The sequence below is a fragment of the Ovis canadensis genome, chromosome 26 (genome assembly GCF_042477335.2).
Source record: "Ovis canadensis isolate MfBH-ARS-UI-01 breed Bighorn chromosome 26, ARS-UI_OviCan_v2, whole genome shotgun sequence".
In the NCBI taxonomy this organism is placed as follows: domain Eukaryota; kingdom Metazoa; phylum Chordata; class Mammalia; order Artiodactyla; family Bovidae; genus Ovis; species Ovis canadensis.
Window position 1 is genome coordinate 26,947,301 of NC_091270.1, and position 22,977 is coordinate 26,970,277.

The 22,977-nt window shown below is 37.2% G+C and overlaps 1 pseudogene; it reads right to left on the reverse strand.

The window, feature by feature from the left end:
- Positions 1-968: 968 nt before the first annotated feature.
- Positions 969-21,907, reverse strand: LOC138430809 (dnaJ homolog subfamily A member 1 pseudogene; annotated as a pseudogene).
- Between the last annotated feature and the right edge of the window lie 1,070 nt (positions 21,908-22,977).

Below are 22,977 nucleotides of genomic sequence, written 5' to 3' on the forward strand. Positions count from 1 at the left end.
TTGATCCAGCTATAAAACAATGCATAAAGAAGCTGGATTCAAGTGAAGGCATGACTTGCTTCCAAAATATGTGCAATCAAAACAAGGAGGGAGCTTCCTAGTATCACAAGAACTCATAATAAATAGTGATTTCTATAAATGAACAACAGTGGACTTAGAAAGGGAGGGAGCCGAATGGTACCAGTGGAAGTGGAGCACATGACTAATTCATAATCTCCTTCATTTACCTGGTTCTAAAATGTACAGTTCTTGTGTAAAAAACATTTTGATGCAACTCAATGTTTTCTGGAAGAAAGTTACTCTGTCTTCATAATAAAAAGATATTTATAATACAATTAAAATGATAAAGAATATCTAGAAGTTTTGTGTATTTTACGATGTTGTTATTGTTCAGTTGCTAAGTCATGTCTATCTCTTTGTGACCCTGTGGATGGACTGCAGAAGGCCAGGCTCCTCTGTCCTCCATTATATCCTGGAGTTTGTTCAAATTCATGTCCATTGAGTCAGTGATGCTGTCTAACCATCTCATCCTCTGCTGCGCTCTTCTCCTTCTACCTTCAGGCTTTTTCTTAGCATCAGGGTGCTTCCCAATGAATTGGCTCTTTGCATCAGGCAGCCAAAGTATTGGAGCTTCAGCAATAGTCCTTCCAATGAATATTTAAGATATTTTCCCCTATTTGAGGTGGAACCACATCTTATGCTGAGAAGTATGAGAACATAATGTTAATAATGTTGGTAGAATAGAATATTCTACTATTTTTTTTTTGCATTTAAGGCCAATCCATTGAGTATTTTGAAATATCCAATACTTTGAGGTATTTTTAAACTTTTATATGCAAGTATACTCTTCATTTAACTTTTAAAACACTGCTATATATGAATATTAAAATAATAGCAAGTAGTGAAAGTATGATGATTATAATCTTTCACTCTGTTAACTATTAAAAACAAAATGCCAGCAGTGAGTTTCACTGGTGAGAAGTCTGACACTGAGCACCACCTCAGGAATGGTCATCATCTTCATATACTTCTCCATTGAATGGCCCTGTTTTTCCTGATCTGAATCAGAGTCCACTAGTTTTACTTGGTCCATTTCATCAATCTTTTTTACTTCCTTCTCAGGAGTTTTTCTAGCAAAGAGAGTTTATCAGGGGAGAGAAAGCCATTCTTGGAAAGTTTAACCTCAATTCAGTGATTAGGCAAGCCCTTTTCATATAGTCTATGATAAATTGGCATGCCTTCATTTAGCACACCCTTAATGTCTTTATGCTTGACAATCTGACCTGGATGAGAAGTGATGACTATGGTTTGGTCATCAAGAGTAGATTGCCTTTTGGAAGCCACACAAAACTTCAGCCAGCTGCAAGTTCGTGCACACGAGATGGTATTCTCCTCCTTAAGTAAAAGCGTGGTCCTTCTGATCTAAAGCAATGATAATATCCTCTGTCTCCAATCCTGGTTCTTGATCTTCTTTACCATGGAATGTTATCTTCTGGCCATCTTTCATGCTTTTGTTAATATGAGATTCTAGAATTTTCTTCTAAATACTAAAATTCTCATTTAACACTAGTGTCACAGTGAAGTCCAGTCTGGAAATATTAATGTCAAAATTAGGGATAAATATAAGGGAGTGACAGTAAACAGTGCCCTTTCACATCTATGCTCAACAATCAGGAAGTTGTCATTGAAGAGTTTAAAAAAAAAAGCTATAATCCATAATCTTAATCTTACTACTCTTTGTTTCAAAAACAAATCATGCCAAAATCTGCTCAAATCTGTAGATAGATAGCCAGGGAAAACTGTTCTGTATCAGTCTCTTAATCCTTTATTTCAGTTAAACAACATAAAAAAGAATGTCACTTTCAGCCTCTGAAGATTCCCAAGAAGGTGAAAGCAAGAAGATGGAAGCATCACCTTTTGAGAAAAATCTATTCCAGAAAAGTTCTTTCATTTTCAAGATTGTCGTTAGACAAACTGCTGAAAATCTGTCTGCCCACATAGTGTTGTCATCTGAAAGAGATGAATAAATTTAATCAGTTCAAGTAATCAGTAGGATGTTTTGTCTACATGGTGAATCCAAATATCTGTGCATTTGAATGTTACTAAAATATCTGGAGAAAAAGTTGAACTTTTACAATTTTGACAAGAGTGTCTTTCCATTTGACAAATTTAAGCTGTCCCACTTAAATTTAATTAAAAATCTGTCCTTAGTTCATACTTCTTAGTAGTTTAAAGTTTGTGCATTTCCCATGTTTATAATTAATTTTCATATACTTTTACATAGAGCTATTTTAACTAGCTTAATATATTCAGTCAGTAGAGTCACCTCAGATGTTTTAATACATAAACTAAGAAATTTAATTGATCAAGAAATATTCAAATCAAATGATATTGATGTCACACAGTATAAGTCTAGAGTAACTCCCTTCTTGGAACTCCAAGTGAGGAGGAGCTTTTGTCCCTGTTTAGTTTAGTATGCCAAGAAATATTTTATAGTTTTTTAAAGATCCTGGAAATGCTGATAAAGTACCAAAATACTTGATCGGGAATAGCCATGAGCTCTATTATATTTTATGTGCCAGTTAGCTCTTAATGCATTTACATGTCTCAATACATTATTAAATAAATATATTGAAAAAAAATAAGACCATAGAGATATTCTTGAACAATATGCCAGGTCCAGAATTATTGGGGTTGAGATTTGGATTCTGAATAAATCCCGTAAGAGATGGAATGCTCTAGCTCAAGATTTTGTTTTTTCCCCCTCATTTTAGAGGGAGATGTGTATTGAATGGCTTCTTTCCCTCAGAAACCTGGTGAACGTCTTGGTTAAATGAGACACTCATTAATCAAGAACCTCACCTACCTTGGTATTAGAATAGAGACTTTCCATTTACCCTTTGAGAAGCACTTCATTATATACTATTTGGTAAATAGTAAAGCTTGGTAAAGCTGATCTACAATATTTTGGCCACCTGACACAAAAAGGGGACTCACTGGAAAAGACCTTGATGCTGGGGATGATGGACGGCAGGAGGAAAAGAGGCAACAGAGGATGAGATGGTTGGATGGCATCACCGACTCAACGTGAGTTTGAGCAAGCTCCAGGAAATAGTGAAAGACAGGGGCGTGCTGCCATCCATGAGGTTGCAAAGAGTGGGACATGACTAAAGTGACTAACAATAGCCTCTCATGTCTAAAGGCAGGTTATTATTTTCTAAATGGCAAATAAATCTATATTAAGATTCAAGTCATAAGGTAACCAACTGTCATGGTTTGCCTGGAATAGAGTGACTTCCTGAGAGGCAGGGATTTCAGTGGGAAGTCTGGGAAATTGCCAGACCAGCAAAGACGTTGGTCACCATATCTGTAAAATAGGTTCATTTTCTGAAGTTATTTTTTTTAATAATTTGCCAATTGGTTAATAGCTTTAATAATTTTGTTGTTTTTCCTTATAATATCAAGTTTGATCATGTTATCTCTGAATTTTTTAAATTCACTTTACTTAGTAAAATCTTAGAGGGAGACCAATACAGGACAAAGAAGCTACCATTAAAGGATTTCCCTTAAAAAAAACCCTTCGTGGTTCAGAAGTAAGCCTGGTTTTCATGCCATTGTTAGGTCCGTCAGTTATATTCTGTACTTAAGGATAAAAGATTTCCTAATGTCTTCTGTGGAAAAATAGGATTCTTTTTCTTTCTATATAAGTAGCCTTCCAAACCTTCATCCTTGGCTCTTTGAACAAAATAGGAGAGGAAGTTAGAAGGTTTTGCAGGAGCTGCAAGTTGGCTGAACATATCTAAGCTAAGGATACCTTGATTTTAGGACCTCTACTCTTGAATGAATAGATCATCTTTGCTCTCTCTTCTTTTGGTACTTACTGAGTTGGAAATTTTCACCACACATGATCTCTTGCAGCAGAAAGCAATGTTAGTATAAACAAAAGGGGTATGAATGGAAATCAGTGACATGTGCCTACCATTTTCTAGTCTAGATGACCTGCCCTCAATCTTAGTGATTTTGGTATTAAATCTGTCTGCACTTCCCATTTACAGGTAACAGCTTTTACAAAGATTTTTTTTTTTCATTTTCAAAACATCCATAGTAATATATAGATATCTATGTCTCTGTATACTTACTTCAGACTTATAGGCAGTTCAAAAGAAAAAAAACAACTTTGGGAAAAAAAAGTCATTTTGGTGATAATGATAACTTGCTTGTTCACTTTTTAATTTATTGGAGGCCGAATGAAGTCAAACTTTTGGCCTTTTATCTCTTTGCTTATTGTCTACTCTTGTTCTTTGTCCAGTTTTATTTTGGTGTTAACATTTTTATCTCTCAGAATTTGTATATAGAAGATATTATTAACCCAGTTAGCATACTTGTTGCAAATAATTTTCCAAAAATGTCACTTGACTTTCATTTCATGATTATTGCTTACAAAATATTTAATTATATTTTCAAAGTTATTGATTTTTCCCTTAGTTATTTGTTTTTACTGTCACTTTTCTGCCTAGGGAGGGATGTAGGCATATTTGTTAATCATGTCTTCAGTTCACTGGCAAAGAAATAAAATGAAGTAATTTTTTCAATGTTTTCTTATTTCTCTTGCATTTTCACTTATATGGCTCTAATCGAAGGATAAAACTTTTGAAGGACTGTCAAAATAGGCAAGAAATCAAAATTATTTACTAAATACAAAGTTGACTGCACCCTTCCTGACACCAATACCGAGCTTTTAGGTTTCTCCGGGAAATATACCCTAAGGAGCATATTGTTAATTTTTTTTTCTTTTAAGAGATAAACTGAAGCTTTACGTCATAAAGTACTATTTACCTGACAGATTTAAGTAGATCATTTTAGTCCTTTTCTCCCCTCTCCTTAGAAAGTGGCAGTCACATCATCCTTACCCTTCTTTCTTGTCAAGCATATTTAACAATATGCTCAGAAGCAGATGGACACAAACACTTGAGGTGAAATCAAAAAATGTAAATCATCTCAACTGAGAAATTCAGGTTAGTCATCGCAGAGTATGAATACTTGAATCCAGTCTCTTCCCATCTTTTTATGTTAAAGCTGGGCCACTTAACCTTCTCCCTATAGATTTAGTTTCATTTCACAATTTAATTTCAGGGTTAGGGAGAAGGAAAAAACACAAATTATAGAACTGACAAGAGTGAGAATAAAATAAAAAAGATTGTAAACCATTTATAATGGTTTTCCTGCATACAAAGTTACTTACTGGATGCTTTACATATTCTCATGACAATCCTCAATGATAAATTAATTTGCATTATACCCCTTTACAAGTGAAGAATTAGGGGTAAAAATGTACCAAAGGGCATAGAGTGGCATGTTTTCCAATTGGGGGCAGGAGGAGAAGGGAAAGACAGAGCATGAGATGGCTGGATGGCATCGCTGACTCGATGCACATGAGTTTGGGTGAACTCCAGGAGTTGGTGATGGACAGGGAGGCCTGGCGTGCTGCGATTCATGGGGTCGCAAAGAGTCGGACACGACTGAGCGACTGAACTGAACTGACATATGATATATTAGTTTTGGGTGTACAGCGTGAATTAGATATTGGTATACATTGTAAAGTGATCACCACAATAGGTCTAGGTAACTTAATAATCTGTTACCATACTTCGTTACAAAGATTCTTTGCCTCTCATTTTCTTGAGGAGCTGCTGTACTGATTTCCATAGTGGCTACACTAGTTTATATTCCCACTAACAGTTCACAGGAGTCTCCTTTTCTGAACATTCTCGCAGCACTCATCTTTGGTCTCTTTAGTATTAACTGTTCTAAGAGGTATGAGATGATACCTCATTATAGTCTTGATTTACATTTCTCTGATAGTGATGCTGAGCATCTTTTCTTGTGCCTGTTGACCATCTATACGTTGTCTTTGGAAAAATGTCTTTCAGTTCTTCTCCCTATTTTTAAATTGGATTTTTTTCCCTACACCGAGATGTGTGGGTTCTTTGTCTATTTTGGTTAACTCCTTCTCAGATATGTGATTTGAAAATAATTTCTCTTATTCAGTAGATTGCCTTTTCATTTTGTTCCTTTGCTGTGCAGAAGTGTTTTAGTTTGACTTTGTGCTTGTTTTGCTTTTTATGCTAGACTAAAAAAAAAAAAAAAATCACCAAGACCAAGGTCAAAAAGTTACTTCCTATGTCTTCTTCTGGAGTTTTTCGGTTTCAGGGATAGTACTTGAATGTAAATTCGAGTCTCAGGTCTGTTTTGAGTTAACTTTTGTGTAAGTATAGCGGTCCATATTAATTCTTCTGCATGTGGCTGTCCATTATATCAGTGCCAGTTATTGAAGGGTCTGTCCTTTCCTCACTATATATTCTTGGCTTCTTTCTTATAAATTAATTGACCATGTATGTGTGCATTTATTCCTGGTCTCTCGTTCTGTTCAATTGACCTATGTGTCTGTTTTCAAGAGAATACTTTACTGTTTTATTTACAGATCTTCTGACTCCCAGGCCAACCTTTGAAACACGTGGGAGACACTAACCATTGTTACTGCCATTGTCGGGGACACCGTGTTTCCTTAGTAATAAGACTGATGTCTTATTACTTGACTCCTGAGTCTATGAGTCCCTGCTTCATGCCAGATTAATCTAGAATGATACTGTGCATGTGTGCTAAATCACTTTAGTCGTGTCTGACTCTTTGCGATCCCATGGACTGTATAGCCCATCACGTTTCTTTGTCCATAGGATTCTGCAGGCAAGAATACTGAAGTGGGTTGCTATGCCCCTCTTCAGGGGAATCTCCCTGTCCCGGGGATTGAACCCGCGTCTCTTACATCTCTGCATTGACAATAGGGTTCTTTATCCCTCGTATCACCTGGTAAGCCCCAGAATGATACTATCCTCCCTATATTTCTGTTCAGGAAAGTGTCTAGATTTCCTAAGCACTATCAAAATGTTCTTTGCAACCAAGTCCTCAGTATACATCACTCAGCATCTCTTGTTGCTAATACGCTATTTGCAAACTTAGCCTCCATTGATAAACAGACAACTCCTTGGACATTAAACACTCTACACCTCAGGTTCTCTAGCGCTGAGTTGAGAACTGGCAGAAGAATTAAGAGAAACAGGATCCACAGTGTGCTTAGTACAGTGCTTGTCACATAGTAAATGCTACATAAATGCTTATCAGATTCTTTTAAAGCTCTTTTAAGTTCTTGTTTCATTTATAATCAAGATTTCTCTGTTGCACAGTGCCTGAAGGTTGCATTTGGAATCAGCCTTTAATTCATCTTCTGAATCTTAAATGTGGCTTTTCCAGAGTTTTCCATTTACAAAGAGAACACATAGCCTTTATAAATGGACCTTAGACCCCACTGAGTTCACATATCTTTAATGGAATTGTAAATGATTTTTTTCATTTTTTAAAAACACTTTTATAAAAATGAATAGCTTTGACAGGACTAAAATAGAAAATGTAGATTTAAAAATATTATCCTTTACACTTGGCAAGGGTATATATTGTTTCATAAAACTTTTATGGGATTTGTATGCATTAGGTTGCAATGTACATTGTGTATCTTATTCTGGGTCACAGTCATTACAGTTTGAAATAAATGAGTCCGTATTATTAAGTATTTAAATTGTATGTCTAGAGTGGCTTGAGAATCATTGGATTCTATAATCTCACTGTCAAAAGAGACATAATAATCTATATATGTTCACAAAATTCAAAGCAATATTCAGTGAATAGGTTTTTTTTTTTTTTAGTTTTTGCTTTAAGAGAGCATAACTTCTTTCTGTATATTTACCCCTTTTTAAATGTCATATTTGAGATTTGTATGGGCAGGAAGAACTGTAAACTGTGCTCTTAAATATTGGGGATAGAAATCCAACATCCCAAGTACTACATTGTGTAAAACTTTAGCTGATACATACATGGGCTTCCCAGGTAGCTCATCTGGTAAAGAATCTGCCTGCAGTGCAGGAGGCCCTGGTTTGATCCCTGGATTGGGAAGATCCCCTGGAGACAGGATAGCCTACCACTCCAGTATTCTTGGGCTTCCCTGGTGGCTCAGATGGTAAAGAATCTGCCTGCAATGCAGGAGACCTGGGTTCCATCTCTGGGTTGGGGAGAGCCTCTGGGGAAGGGAACAGCTACCCACTCCAGTATTCTTGCCTGGAGAATCGCATGGACAGAGGAACCTGGTAGACCACAGTTCATGGGTGGTAAAGATTGATTTAGCTCTATAAAATAGGTATTAGAAATCTTTGTTTTAAAAGCAAATTAAGAAAAATCTTTAAATTTACCTAGATTTTCTATGAATTACCTGTTCTTCAGCTAATATATTTGCCAGTTTCTCCTATAGAAGACATATTAATTAAAATTCTGCTTTAAAATATTAACTTTCATTGTTTTCTTATTTTTCTTTATTTTTTAATTCCTTTCCCTTATCTCTCTCCCTCCCTTCCTTGCTTCCTTCCTTCTTTATTTTTAGGAGATGGAGTCTTTTTTAGAAAATTGGTTTAAATCTTGACTAGATCCTTGAAATGCAATTGGATCTAAAGGATCAATTTTTTAAAAAGATTCGTGTGTGACTGAACATATTCTTTAGGTTTTTTCTAAGTATGGGAGAAACCTCTGTTTTTAGAGATTATGATTTATAGAGAATAAGGAATAAAGTGAAACAATTTTCTGCCTTTGAAAGGGATATAATTCCCATGAATTCCTTTCACAAAGCATAAAAAAAAGATGATTAACCAAGCAAAATAATTGGCCAGTACCTTTATCTAGCTCTCTTGAATTGAAAAAAAATTACTTACAATTTAGCTCTATACTTTTATATGGATAAGTGTCTATTAGGAATTCAAGTACATTCATAAAAATAGTATCTATAAGATCTTAAGATGCTAAAATACTGTTGTCAGATTTTACTGTCTCTGAGAGTCTTGCCATGAAAGGTAAATTAATTTTAGTGACATGTAACTTAGGTATAATATCTTTTTGCCCCTCTTAAGTTATGGAGACTGTGCAGTTGTTATCATTGATCTTGCCTAATTGAAACCTCCACTGAGTGTAGACCTTGTTAATCTGTTTTGGTTATAAACCCAGTTAGTCTGGAGGGATTTTACAGACCTTGTTACATTCTTTTCACAGATTTTACTCCTCTCATTTCTTCTCTAGAGACATTTAGTCAATCGATGCTACCAAAAAAAAAAAAAAAGAAAGAAAGAAAGAAAACAATGACACTGGGTTTTTGATGCACCTGGTTTTTTATATATATGCTTCTCAGCTGCAGGTGAGTTACCTGCAAGTGAATTTCTATCTTGCCTCTGTTATTCCATACTTAACCTGATCCTATCCCTTTGAATATCTTGAATGGCACCTTGGAGAGGCAGTCACTTGCACACCCATTCAAGAGATTGTTTCCCCTACTCTGATTAAATACTGCAGACAAGTGGGTCCTCCAGACATTACTTTTAATTCTTATTCTTCTTATTTAAATATGAGATATAAATTATGACAGTCTTCTATTATTGAAATAGCTTTACCTATTGTGGCTTTCCAATTAGTATGATTAGGTACCTTGCTCGATGGCTAATATCTAAGCCATATCTGAATTTAGCATTATATTTTAAGTTGGCTTTGAGTGTGGACATTTTGTTAGTAGTCGATTGGCTCATCTTCCTTGGGCAAATTCTGTCAGTCCTCACATAGCAGCATGTGGCCTGAAACCTGGCTTTGTGGAATTCACAATTAAGTGTTGATAAGATAGTTACACAAACAGTCTAATAGAAGGAGGACTGTGATTTGGACAAAAGGGTAGGTACTAAGAGTAACAGAAAACAAAACACCTTCTGTCTTTCTGGTTTTCTTTCAGTCCTTGTCTTTGGCTCTGATACCTGTTTTTGGGAATCAGGGGCCATGTGTGATCATAATTGCAGTGTACCTGGCTTGCCATCCTCATTGTTAGCCTATTTTGGCCTTTATCCAGACTATTTGCATATCCTTATCCCCCAAAGAAATCAGCTCATTCTTTGTGAAGACAGTGCTAGCCATGTGCTCCTACCCTGGTGCTAAGTACAGATCTCATCTCGAGAAGTCTTGATAGAGTAATTGAGGCCAAAGCTGTTATTGTTAAATCCAGAGTTTACCTTCTTGAGGAAGACAAGTGACTTGTGAGCCTGTGGAATCATAAAGTACAGTTTATTCAATGTCAGCTCTGTCTTCTCCATGAATCCCCTGTGAGTTTCATACTGATTTTGGATATTTGGACACCAGGATATGAGCTAGCCCAGCTGGGTTTGGAGAGCCAGATGCCCTAGATACTTCCATGCCTCTGAAGACACAGCCGCTCACGCGGCAGCCCTGGAGTACCGCCAGCCACTTGTGAGCTATGAAACAGGTGAAGCTCAGGAAAACGTGTTCTCAGAGTGTCAATTTTAAATATATAATAGGCTTATAATAAAAATGATAACAAACCAGCAAATGGAATTGCTTATAGAGCCTTACTGTGACCAGCAGTTCCTCTCCTTCTGCTCCTGGTTTATCTTGTACCAATATCAGAGCAAGCTATGAGGTAGAGATTATGGTTGACCCTATCTTTAGCTGGGAAAAAAATAATAATAATGGCTCTGAGCAAAGTTAAGTGATCTTCCCCCAAGCTGAGCAGTAAGGAAGTCATGGAGCTAAAATTTAAACCCAGAAAAGGCTAACTCTAGAACCAGTGATCAAAACACTGCACTGGTTTTGAGGATTTTGGGGAACTTTCAACTCCTTTAACAATGGCAGTCACATTTTAAAACGTATTTATAAATGCTGTATCAAACATTTTAAAACTATGACAACCTTTTTTCCTTTGAGATGAGTTGATGAAAAAAATTCTTTCAGAATGTTGTTAAGGGAGCAGAGGGTACAACATTAAAAAAAATAAGCAATTCCAACAATTTCATTTGTATTTAGAAATGAGACTCTACTTGATTCTTTTCAGCTCATTACAGTTGAGCTATTGTTTAAAAGAAAATTGTTTAATTTATTCAATATTAAACTTATAGCCTGAATTTTAAAAAATAGTTATTATTGACACCTCTTTGAGAATTCAGTCACTTCAGTCGCTCAGTCATGTCCAGCTCTTTGCAACCCCATGGACTGCAGCACACCAGGCTTCCCTGCTGCTGCTGCTAAGTCGGTTCAGTAGTGTCCAACTCTGTGTGGCCCCATAGACGACAGCCACCAGGCTCCACCTTCCCTGGGATTCTCCAGGCAAGAACACTGGGGCGGGTTGCCATTTCCTTCTCCAGTGCATGAAAGTGAAAAGTGAAAGTGAAGTCGTTCAGTTGTGTCTAACTCTTAGCAACTCCATGGACTGCAGCCTACCAGGCTCCTCCACCCATAGGATTTTCCAGGCAAGAGTACTGGAGAGGGGTGCCATTGCCTTCTCCCCAGGCTTCCCTGTCCATCACCAACTCCTGGAGCTCACTCAAACCGAGTTGGTGATGCCATCCATCTCATCCTCTGTTGTCCCCTTTGCCTCCCGCCTTCAATCTTTCCCAGCATCAGGGTCTTTTCCAATGAGTCAGTTCTGCGCATCAGGTGGCCAAAGTATTGGAGGTTCAGCTTCAGCATCAGTCCTTCCAATGAACATTCAGGACTGATTTCCTTTAGGGTAAACTGGTTGAATCTCCTTGCAGTCCAAGGGACTCTCAAGAGTCTTCTCCAAAACCACAGTTCAAAAGCATCAATTCTTCAGTTCTCAGCTTTCTTTACAGTCCAACTCTCACATCCATAGAAGACTACTGGAAAAACCATAGCCTTGACTAGATGGACCTTTGTTGGCAAAGTAATGTCTCTGCTTTTGAATATGCTATCTAGGTTGGTCATAGCTTTTCTTCTAAGGAGCAAACGTCTTTTAATTTCATGGCTGCAGTCACCATCTGCAGTGATTTTGGAGCCCCCCAAAATAACGTCTCCCACTTTTTCCGTTGTTTCCCCATCTATTTGCCATGAGGTGCTGACTAGAGTCACTTAGGTAATAAAAATATGGCTGGCTCTGCAGTATTCAGGTTTATCTTCTCTTTTGTCAAGTGTAGCAAAGGTGAAGTGAAGCAGTGTTCATTTCACATTTATAATGTTAGCTTTTTTTTTTTTTTCAGCAGAAGTGATTACTGAACACTTACATGTCAGGCACGGTGGCAAGCCCTGGGGAAAACAATGATTATTGGTCACATCCCTTCCAGTAAGTGGAGAGAAGAGACCAGTAAATGAAGCAATAAGCCCTGTATCAAAGCCTGTCCTGCATGTCCTGGGGGGTATATGGCACCTAATACCAGCCCAGGAGAGACACAAAGGTCATGGGATAGAAAAAATAGAGGAAGCTTCTGTCCGGAGATGTGCTGTGGAAAGCAAGTGGGAGCTAGATGGAGGAGCTGGGTGGCAAAAATCCTAGGCATATAAAAAAGATGATTCATGGGGTATACATTTTCCTTTTCCAAACTATCAAGGAGAAAAGAAGCTGAGAAATCTAAAAAGGGGTGAGCTGGAGCAGATGGCACTTGGCATTGTGTATCTTGATACGTAGTTTTGATCTTGTTCTGTGAAAATGGGATGTATCAAGATTCCATTTGGGAGTCAGGGTGGGCCATAGTCAGATTTGTAATTTGGGATGATCATCTCTGGTGATGGCGATATCAGAGTGGGGAGCCAGAATGGGAAGGAGAATACCAGCTAGGAGTCCGCATGGGTAATAAGAGTGATGCCAGGGGCCTGAGTTGAAATCAAGGCAGGGATGACGTGCTGACAGCTGTTTAATGGGTAGAACTGAAGACTTGGCAGGTAAGTGGATTGGGACTGGGAGACGAAGTGGTAGGAACATGTCTCAAAATTCTCCCAAGAATCCAGTGAGAGTATTTTTAAGTTGTTGCTCTTCTTAGAGACAGGGATAAAGGAGGAAGAACAAGTTGGTGGCTCTTTGGTGGGGCTAGGAATGTAGCATGGTATCCTGGTTTTTGGTTCATGTAGTTAGCCAATGGTTAGGATGCCTTTAGAATTTCCATTGTTGACTTATTGGCCCATTTTAATTACTGTTCTGCTAATGAATCAACTGTTTCCTTGTATACAGAGAAAACAAGTTTACATTAACATTTCAATAAAAATGACATGAACGTAATCTCTGATGTACGTATTCGCTCTTTCCTGAGTATGGAAATATGGTGTGGTGATAGACAGTAGGTCTCAGGTCAAATGCTGCCTGGGTTCAAACCCTGTTTCCAGACTTAAAATTCCTGAGACTTTGGACAAATCACTCAACTTCCTTGTGCTTCAGTTAGTGTATCTTTGCAATGAGGGCTTCCCAGGTGGCACAGTTGTAAAGAACCCACCTGCCAATGCAGGACACACAGGTTCAGTCCCTGGGTCTGAATGATCCCCTGGTAGAGGAAATGGCAGCCCACTCCAGTATTCTTGCCCGGGAAATCCATAGACAGAGGAGCCTGGCAGGCTCAGTCCATGGATTGCAGAGTCAGATACAGCTGAGCGTGCACACACATAATGAGGTCAGTAACTCCCACCAGGAATTGTTTTGAGGAACAAATTGGCCAGTGTATATAAGATGTCTGGTACATGGTAATCACAAAAGGTCATTAATTAGCGTCTTTTCTACTTCTGTGCTAAATCTTGTTTTTGGAGCTTTAAACACAAAGTCAAATGGGACATAATTATATTAGGCTGTGATACTTTGTCTTTCATTAACTCACTAATCAGATGTGTTTAACACTAGAAAGTTCATGTCCTTTTCCTTGTAAATAAATTTTAGTTTAGTGACATCCTCTATTTTTAGATTTAAAAAGTAAAAAATGATTTCACTGTTTCCTGGAAAACCATGCTACTCTAATTTAATGGAAAAGGATGTTGAATTGTGAGCAACTTCATCCTGAGTTTGATAGACAAGTTATCGAAAAGGAGAAACTACTTTTTTCATGTAATTTGGAAACAATTTTCTAGAACAATTTGTTTTCTGATTAAAATATTTTTAGTCTATTTTGCTTTGTATCATGAGTTGAAGTGTAAAGTATTTACAACACTGTTAGCCAAATATTTAAACAATATACTTTATGGCAAGATTTTTTTTTCTTTTCTTCCTTCACATTTATTTGTGAACTTATATATCCTTAGAGTGTTTCCTGGAAAACTAGGTGAATACAGATATGATTTTCCTCCATTTAGTTTTAAACTTTGTGCTTTTAGAGCTGGTTCCATGAACAACAATGAGTGAAGCAAGGCAAAGGTGACTCTCCAGAATGGCACAGGAGTTGTTAGAAATAGAAGATTTCTTGTTCTAATGGGTGGAAAACTGTCTTTTCTTCCCAAGGTAAACAATATCACATCCGCAGACCATGGAGAATACAGAATTGAATATGTATTGAAATAATAAATTGGCAGTAGCCATTAATGTTCAGAGCCCTGAGACTTATGCAACCCCTTCCACTGCATTCCAGAGCATCACCTGCTTGTATGGACTCCCATAAAGCATCACTACTTAGTGTGTGCTCAGGGGTACCCGCAGGCTTCTTCAGTCTCCTTTTAGGGTGTTCTTAAGCTCCAAACCACAAACCAAAACAATGCTAAAACACGATTTACCTTCTTCATCCACTAGTGAACAGTGAGTTTTCCAGAGACTACTTGATATGTGATACCACAAAGCAAAAGTTCCTTGAAACAATTCAAAATAATAGCATTTTATTCCCTTTTATTAATGTGAATTGTAATGTTGTATTAGTTTCAGGTTGCTTTCAGTGTTAGTTGAAAAGAGTTCATTGAGATTACAAGCAAATCAATATTTAGATCCCATGTTAAAACTAATCCAGCTCAAGAAAGAGAAAATGGATAAGAATTTTTCTACTATTCACCCAAATATTTGTCCCTCCATGAAAATAAAAGTGGAAGATTTTCCATCTCTGATGATCATTTCCAAGTAGCGTAATGTATTAGGTGGATCTAAGTGGAAGAAATTTTAACTGGGAATATACTTTTAACCAGAAGAATCAACAGATTGATTAGAGAATACCCACTAATATCATTTGTCTCTTTTGACTCTAAATACAATGTTAATCATAAATATAAATCATAGTTTGTAGGACATTTAGCCCCGTAGAGTCACACAGGTTCCTTCTCTCAGGTAAGACCCTTTATGGATGTCTGTAATGACTAAGCAGGGACAAAAGCATTTATGTTACATTCCTGAACAGGGGATGCTTGAAAAATTATCTCTGAGGATTAATGTTGTGGCAGCAAAGGGTGGATTGGTGAGGAGAGACCAGAGTCCAAGAAAATAGCTGCAAGCCTCTTAAAGATGTTTGGGGTAGAGAATTCCACGGTTAAAATGGAAAAATTAAAAAAGAGAGAGAGAGAGAAGATGCAAAAGAGAAACTGAAGAAGGAGGACTCAAAAAATGATGCTCTCAAATTAGGTCATATTAGAAGCAGCAGAGTCGCAAGCAAGTCAAAGTTTCTAGACATTACTAGTGAGTCCAGTGGCTGGTAGATTGTGATAAGGAAGACTTGGTACATAGGGGAAAAGAAAGAATTCAGTAGCGAGCAAAAGTTTGCCTTCAAAGCAATACCAACAAGTTAAATGTTTCGTACTAAGTTGTGAATTAAAAAAAAAAAAAAAAAAAAAAAAAACTTGGGTAAAAATGAAGCATTGGGCATGAAGTCTCCTGGAGCAGAGGAACAGTGACAAACTCAGTCAAAAGGAGGACTGCCCTGAGCTTGAATGAGTTGGAGGAGAGAGGTGAACCTGGACCACTATTGCAAATTGGGTTGTCTCATCTTTTCAGGCAATCTCTGTGCACCCTGAGGCTGCAGAGCATGGTGCCGGAATCTAGCTGGAGCTTTATGAACTGTCATGTAGGGGGAGAAAAGAGTATACAGGTCTATTAAACCTTGAGGCTATAATTAGAAGCAATCAACACATATTTCAAATGAAGTGTGAGTTGCTCAGTTGTGTCTGAGTCCTTGGAACCCCATGGACTGTACCCCACCAGGTTCCTCTGCCCATGGAATTCTTCAGGCAAGAATACTGGAGTGGGTTGCCATTGCATTCTCCAGGAAATCTTCCCAACCCACAGGTTGAACCCGGGGCTCCGTCATTGCAGGCAGATTCTTTAGCATCTAAGCTTAATCATATATGTCATTATCTTCATTAACTACTTGTGGAACTAACATCACTGCAATGACAGCATGTTTTGACATATAAAAAGTTGTCCATCCGTTACAGAAATAACTAGCACATCTCCTGTTAGGATAGGGGTAAGAATGGCAGCTTCTGACAGTGGGAAATGTACATTATGAGTTTCACTGTTTATTTATTGAAATTGTCTGAGAAGAAAGAGTGACAAGTAGGCTAATAACACACTTAGTGTCAACAGTGGGACGCTAGCACTCTCCTTACATGGCTGCTGTTTAACGATACTATGTATTTATGAGACATTTTAACCTTGGTTGTTTTTAACTGTGAAATACCTAGATCATATTATGTATAAAAAAGTATTGACTGGGAATCAAATTTATGGAGAAAAATATCACCCTTTGGGTTGAAAAATTGACCACTACTAGAATATAATTTCTGAAAATGCAGCCTGAAGGCAATTCACTAGAGGGTAATTTTTCAGTGCAGTAGGCAAGTTTTCACAGGATTCTGACAGCCTTTCTCTCCCTTTCTCTCTTTCCCTTAACCTTTAAGGCATATTTTTGTTCTAAATATGCTTCAACATTATTACTCCTTAAGACATCTTGTTTAATTCATATAGTCATATGACATATGAAGCATAATTAATGCCTAATATCAGAGTCTGGGTTGTTAGTCAAGACTTTTGAATGATTAATTTGCAAAACAATATAAACATATTAAGTCTAATTTAGGTCAGTAATGATAGACACATGTACTATTTTGTGTACAACATCCTAAATAATTTCCCAGCTCCTAGGTTTTTTTTTTGTTTTGTTTTATTTTTTCCCCTTTCCTGAGGAATTCAAACACTGTCTGACTTTTCTTTTCAAGCAGATAACACTGGCTATGCCATCCTGCTCCAGAACCTTCGGTGGTTTCCTACTGTTTGATAAAAGTAGAAAATTCTAAACTGGCAAGTAAGGATCTTCTAATCCAATTCCAGGATGTTGTTGTTCAGTCATGTCCTACTTTTTGTGACCCCGTGAACTGCAGCATACAGGTTTTCCTGCCCTTCACCATCTCCTGGAGTGTGCTCAAACTCATGTCCATTGATTGACTCAGTGATGCCATCCAACCATCTCATCTTCTTCTCCTGCCATCAATCCATCCCAGAATCAGGTTATTTCCTCAGGAGTTGGCTCTTTGCATCAGGTGGCCAAAGTATTGGAGTTTCAGCTTCAGCATCAGTCCTTCCAATGAATATTCAGGGATGATTTCCTTTAGGATTGACTGCTTTGATCTCCTTGCAGTCCAAGGGACTCTCAAGAGTCTTCTCCAACACCACATTTAGAAAGCATCAATTCTTTGGCTCTCAGCCTTCTTTATGGTCCAACATTCACATTCATACATGATTACTGGAAAAACTGTAGATTTGACTATATGGACCTTTGTCAAAAAAAAGTAATGTCTCTGCTTTATAATATGCTGTCTAAGTTTGTCATAGCTTTTCTTTCCAGGAGCAAACATCTTTTAATTTCATGGCTGCAGTCACCATCCACAGTGATTTTGGAGCCCAGGATAGTAAAGTCTGTCACTGTTTCCATTGTTTCCCCATCTGTTTGCCATGAAGTGATGGGACTGGATGACATAATCTTTGTTTTAGAATGTTGAGTTTTAAACCAGCTTTTTCACTGTCCTCTTTCACCTTAATCAAGAGGCTCTTTAGTTCCTCTTCACTTTCTGTAATAAGGGTGGTATCATCCGCATATCTGAGGTTATTGATTTTGTCCCAGCAATCTTGATTCCAGCTTGTTCTTCATCCAGCCTGGCATTTCGCATGATGTATTCTACATTTAAGTTAAATAAGCAGAGTGACAATATGCAGCCTTGACATACTCCTTTCCCAATTTGGAACCAGTCTGTTATAACATGTCTGTTTCTAATTTTTGCTTCCTGACCTGCATACAGGTTTCTTAGGAGGCAGGTAAGGTGGTCTGGTATTTGCATCTCTTGAAGAATTTTCCACAGCTTGTTATCCACACAGTCAAAGGCTTTGGTATAGTCAATGAAGCAGAAGTAGATGTTTTTCTCGAATCTCTTGGTTTTTTGATGATCCAACGGATGTTGGCAATTTGATCTCTGGTTCCTCTGCCTTTTCTAAATCCAGCTTGAACATCTGAAAGTTCTTGATTCACATACTGTTGAAGCGTAGCTTGAAAAATTTTGAGCATTACCTTGCTAGCATATGAAATGAGTGTAATTTTGTGGTAGTTTGAACATTTTTTGACATTGCCCTTCTTTGGGACTGGAATGAAAACTGACCTTTGTTGGTCCTCTGGCCACTGCTGAGTTTTCCAAATTTGTTTGCATACTTAGGGCCGCATTTTAACAGCATTATCTTTTAGGATTTGAAATACCTCAGGTGGAATTCCATCAAGTTCTCTAGCTTTTTCGTAGTGATGCTTCCTAACACCCACTTGACTTCACACTCCAGGATGTCTGTCTCTAGGTGAGTGATTACACCATTGTGGTTATCCGGGTCATTAAGATCTTTTTTGTATAGTTCCAGTATGTGTACCAGGAGAAGGCAATGGCACCTCACTCCAGTACTCTTGCCTGGAAAATCCCATGGACGGAGGAGCCTGGTGGGCTGCAGTCCATGGGGTCACTAAGAATTGGACACGACTGAGTGACTTCATTTTCACTTTTCACTTTCATGCATTGGAGAAGGAAATGGCAACCCACTCCAGTATTCTTGCCTGGAGAACCCCAGGGACGGGGGAGCCTGGTGGGCTGCCGTCTCTGGGGTCGCACAGAGTCGGACAAGACTGAAGCAACTTAGCAGCAGCAGCAGCAGTATGTGTACCTGGTTATTCTCCTTACATGGTATACTCGTCACCCCCTCTATGCCTTTGGTCATGGTGAGGATTTTAATACTAGATTTTATAACAGCAGTAGCCGAAGGTGGCATTTAATAGGCATTTTCCTTAGGAGCAGTTTTTAATATTAAGTAGTGCACAAAGCTTTAAATATTTCAGGCATTCTTTGTAGATTCCTTTAAGGTACATTTGATTTTATGAGTAAAGGGAGTAATAGGAGTTTAAAGAAAAGAGAAAGGGATGGAGGGAAAGAGAAAAATAAACACAGAAAGAAGAGAGAGAAATCTATCTGTTTAGTTGCAAAGTAGTTATGTTACAAATCCAGTCAAATGAGAAGCTCTCCTTAACAGTTATTTTGGACACAGATTTCATTCCACAGTTGGATTTTCTTTTTTTTCCTCTGGGCCATTTAGGCGTAATAACTTATATTGGGATGTTAATTATTAATAGTTTTATATATTAATGATAGGCCTTTGCTATATTAAATTATAAAATCTATTCTATTAATGGTAAAAGTCCATATCTTATGAGGTGGTGTAGATCATCGTAACAACCAATACTTCAAATTAAAAAAAAAACAACAAAACCTCTTGGAGCTTAGGACTGACCTGGTTCTATTTTATATTCAAATGTTACCTTAAATGTCTTGGTCTTTTCACTATAATCTATATAGATAAGTGTTAGTTGCTCAGTCATGTCCGATTCTTTCTGATCCCATGATTTGTACCCTGCCGGGCTCTTCTGTCCATGGAATTCTCAAGGCAAGAATGCTGGAATGAAAGAAAAAAAAATGCTAGAATGAGTTGCCAGGGAATCTTTCCCAGGGGAATCTTCCTGACCTAGGGATTGAACTTGAGTCGCCCCTGTATAGGTTAATCTGGTAGCTTTTAGAGATTTGTTTGTGTTTCAGATTAAAACTATTGAGTGCTCCCAATTTTTATATTTTTGGGCACATTCTTTTAGTCTCTCTAAATTTCTTCTCCTGACTCCTAATATCCTTTATAATGATTCTTCTGTCTAGCTGAAAACTTAGGTATTTTTTCTGCCTGTTTGTTTTATGACCTATGCCACGACTTCCTCAGTAGATGACCCTGGATAACTTCCTTACCTGCCTGAGCCTATATATTCTTGTCTGTATAATGGGGATAACAGTAACACTGACTTCAGTGAGGTTATACATGTAGAGAAGCTGATGTGTGCTTAGATTACAGTAAGCACCCAATAATAAGCATGCTGTCAGAAACATGTGAAGCCTGTGTGGGTGAATGTTTAACTGAACATCTTACTGTAGCCCTTGTGTCAATCCTGGATGTCAGATTGGCTGAGAAGAAGAGGTGCAATTTAGTGCTCAACAAGCCTTTTTTCATAGACTTGCTGTAAGTAAGCAGCATGATATTTTAGAATTCAAGCATTTTTGAAACTCCTTTTGAAAGTATGGTTTCTAGGCAGTAAATGGTCCTTTATTCCACTACACGCCACCAGTAAAAAGAGAAAAAAATCATGAAGAAATATTGAGTAATTCCTTGCTAAAAAATCCAATTTTTAATTTATAGAATTAGGCATGAAATAGTTTTATTTTACATTAATTACTAAGTTTGGCTATTTTGTGAAATATTTTGATCAAGCCTCATTTATTTAATTGACTTCACGTCTCTATGTATTCATCAAATCATTCCACAAATACTTATTAAACATATACTATGTGTTTGGCACATTGCTAACTGCTTAGAATACTATGGTAAACAAATAAGGCTCCTTGTCTCAGAGAGCTCGCCATCTCTAAATAACTTCTCAATGTATTTATATCTTGACATTAAAATTGACACTGAACATTTCTTGAAAACCAATTAGGAAAACATCTACACCAAAATTATATTTTTCCTGTACTATGTAATTTTCAAAAACACTACCGCTGTGTAACGTATACAGATATATCCAGATAATGTCAATGTGATGAATTAAAAGAAACATTGCCTTTTCTTATTTACAAATTAGGTTTTGAACTGTTTATTTAGGTGCAGTTTAGCATAAAATATCTCTAATTTTCTCATCATTCTGGTAAAACTACTTCAATATTCATCTATATTATGTTTAATGAAAGCATAGCTGGGATTTGACAGGGAGAAACATCGATTTTACATATAAATTCTGGCCATTTATGCACTTACATGGGTTAATTTGCAATCAGACTTGGTAGGAATCAGAATATATGAATAAAATTTTACATAAATGTACAACAAGTGAAAACAGGGCTTCTATTTTTCTTGAATACTGCAGTGAACAACTGAGAAGTGGTATGTATGAACATATACCTGGTCTTTCAAAGATGCAACTTGGTGGGTTTTTGTTTGTTTGTTTGTTTGTGTTTTCCAATGATGTAACAACAGCCCCTAATATATGGAGCAGATTCATGCTTATAATAAGCTTCTAAATATTGTGGGAAAAACCAGAAACAAACTTTGCTTAATATCACATTGTTTAGAAGGTTGGTGGATTGAAGAAGGGATTTTTTTTTTAAGCCACTCATAATTTTGATGTATTTTTCTCAGTTCTAACCCAAAATGTGTTGAATACACAAAAACCATTTTCCAGGGCTGAAGCTTAGGCTTCCAAAACATACATCTCTCAAATCTGCTTAAGATGTTACTATGCAACCCAGTTTTATTTTTTCATCCATTTGCATTTTTAGATGCGTTTCTCTCCCTCTCCGGTTATTAAAGTTGGCGGCTGCATGGGGTAGATAGTGAGCCCCACTGTATGTCGGTGTCTTCCTGGAAATCACCTGGGGCCGAGAGTTCCGTCTTTCTCACCTTATCGTATCTGGAGCACAGATTTGCTCTGCTCGTCATATTTTGGCATCTGTGAATCACCGTCATGTTGTCATATTCGCAGTTACACAGTAGCCGATGGGAAAGGAGCCAACTACTTGAGGCACTTTCAATAGGGGGGGAAAAGTCTGATTTCAGCATTATTCATTGGAAATGCTACTTGTGAAAGCATTTACTTCAGTTTCTGAGATGCTGGCAATGACTTTAATAGGCAATGCATAATCTTGCTTTTTAGAAATGCTCCTATGTGCTAGAGAGTAGAGCAACCAGTAATTATTGAGAGCTATAGGTAAAATGGCACGTTTAGGAACCCAGAGTGAATACTTATCCGTGACTTATTTACAGTTCATCAATAGTTCCTGCAACTTAAATGGACAATGAACAAGTCATGTCAATAGAGGTTATTTATGAGAATTAATTCTCTTAATCATGTACTAGTCCCTTACCATTTTACCTTTCTTCATAAATTACAATGGGCAAAATTAAAACTAAATTTTAAAATTAAGTGAATTCAGGGTAAATCCTGAAAAATAGTAGCAAATAAATTTGTTAAAGAAAAGATCTAATGTTTTTAAGTGAAGTTAAAATCCATCATAAGTATAGGCAAAAATGCTAAAAATATTTTAAACATTATGTTTTGTTTTAGCTCTATATATTTAGTAACGGTTTCTCAGTAAATTAAGTTCCCATCTCTGTGTACCTATCTATCTGTATATTATTTAAGTTAAGAGGATTCCTTTTGGTAACCTTCATGGAGATAACATGGTGTAAACACACACACACACACACACACACAGAATGACTTTACAACTTTTAACTACATTAAGGTTCTTCCAACTCAACTTAAACTTTGAATTTATGAATCTTCTCAAATGGTCCCCTAGTAATTTTATATACATTTTGCTGTTGTTTGAATGACTGTGGTGACAAGATGGCAGTGCTAAGGCAAATATCCCAAGAAAGCTATTCATTTACAATGGAGTGTATAGATATTTCCTTAAGCAAGCAATTATAAAACTTTTATTCTATGAATTCTATCTGTGGTGGTATACTTTGAAAAATAAATCTCAAAGGACTGTAGTTCAATAATTTTGGAAATTCTACACATTCAAGTTTTA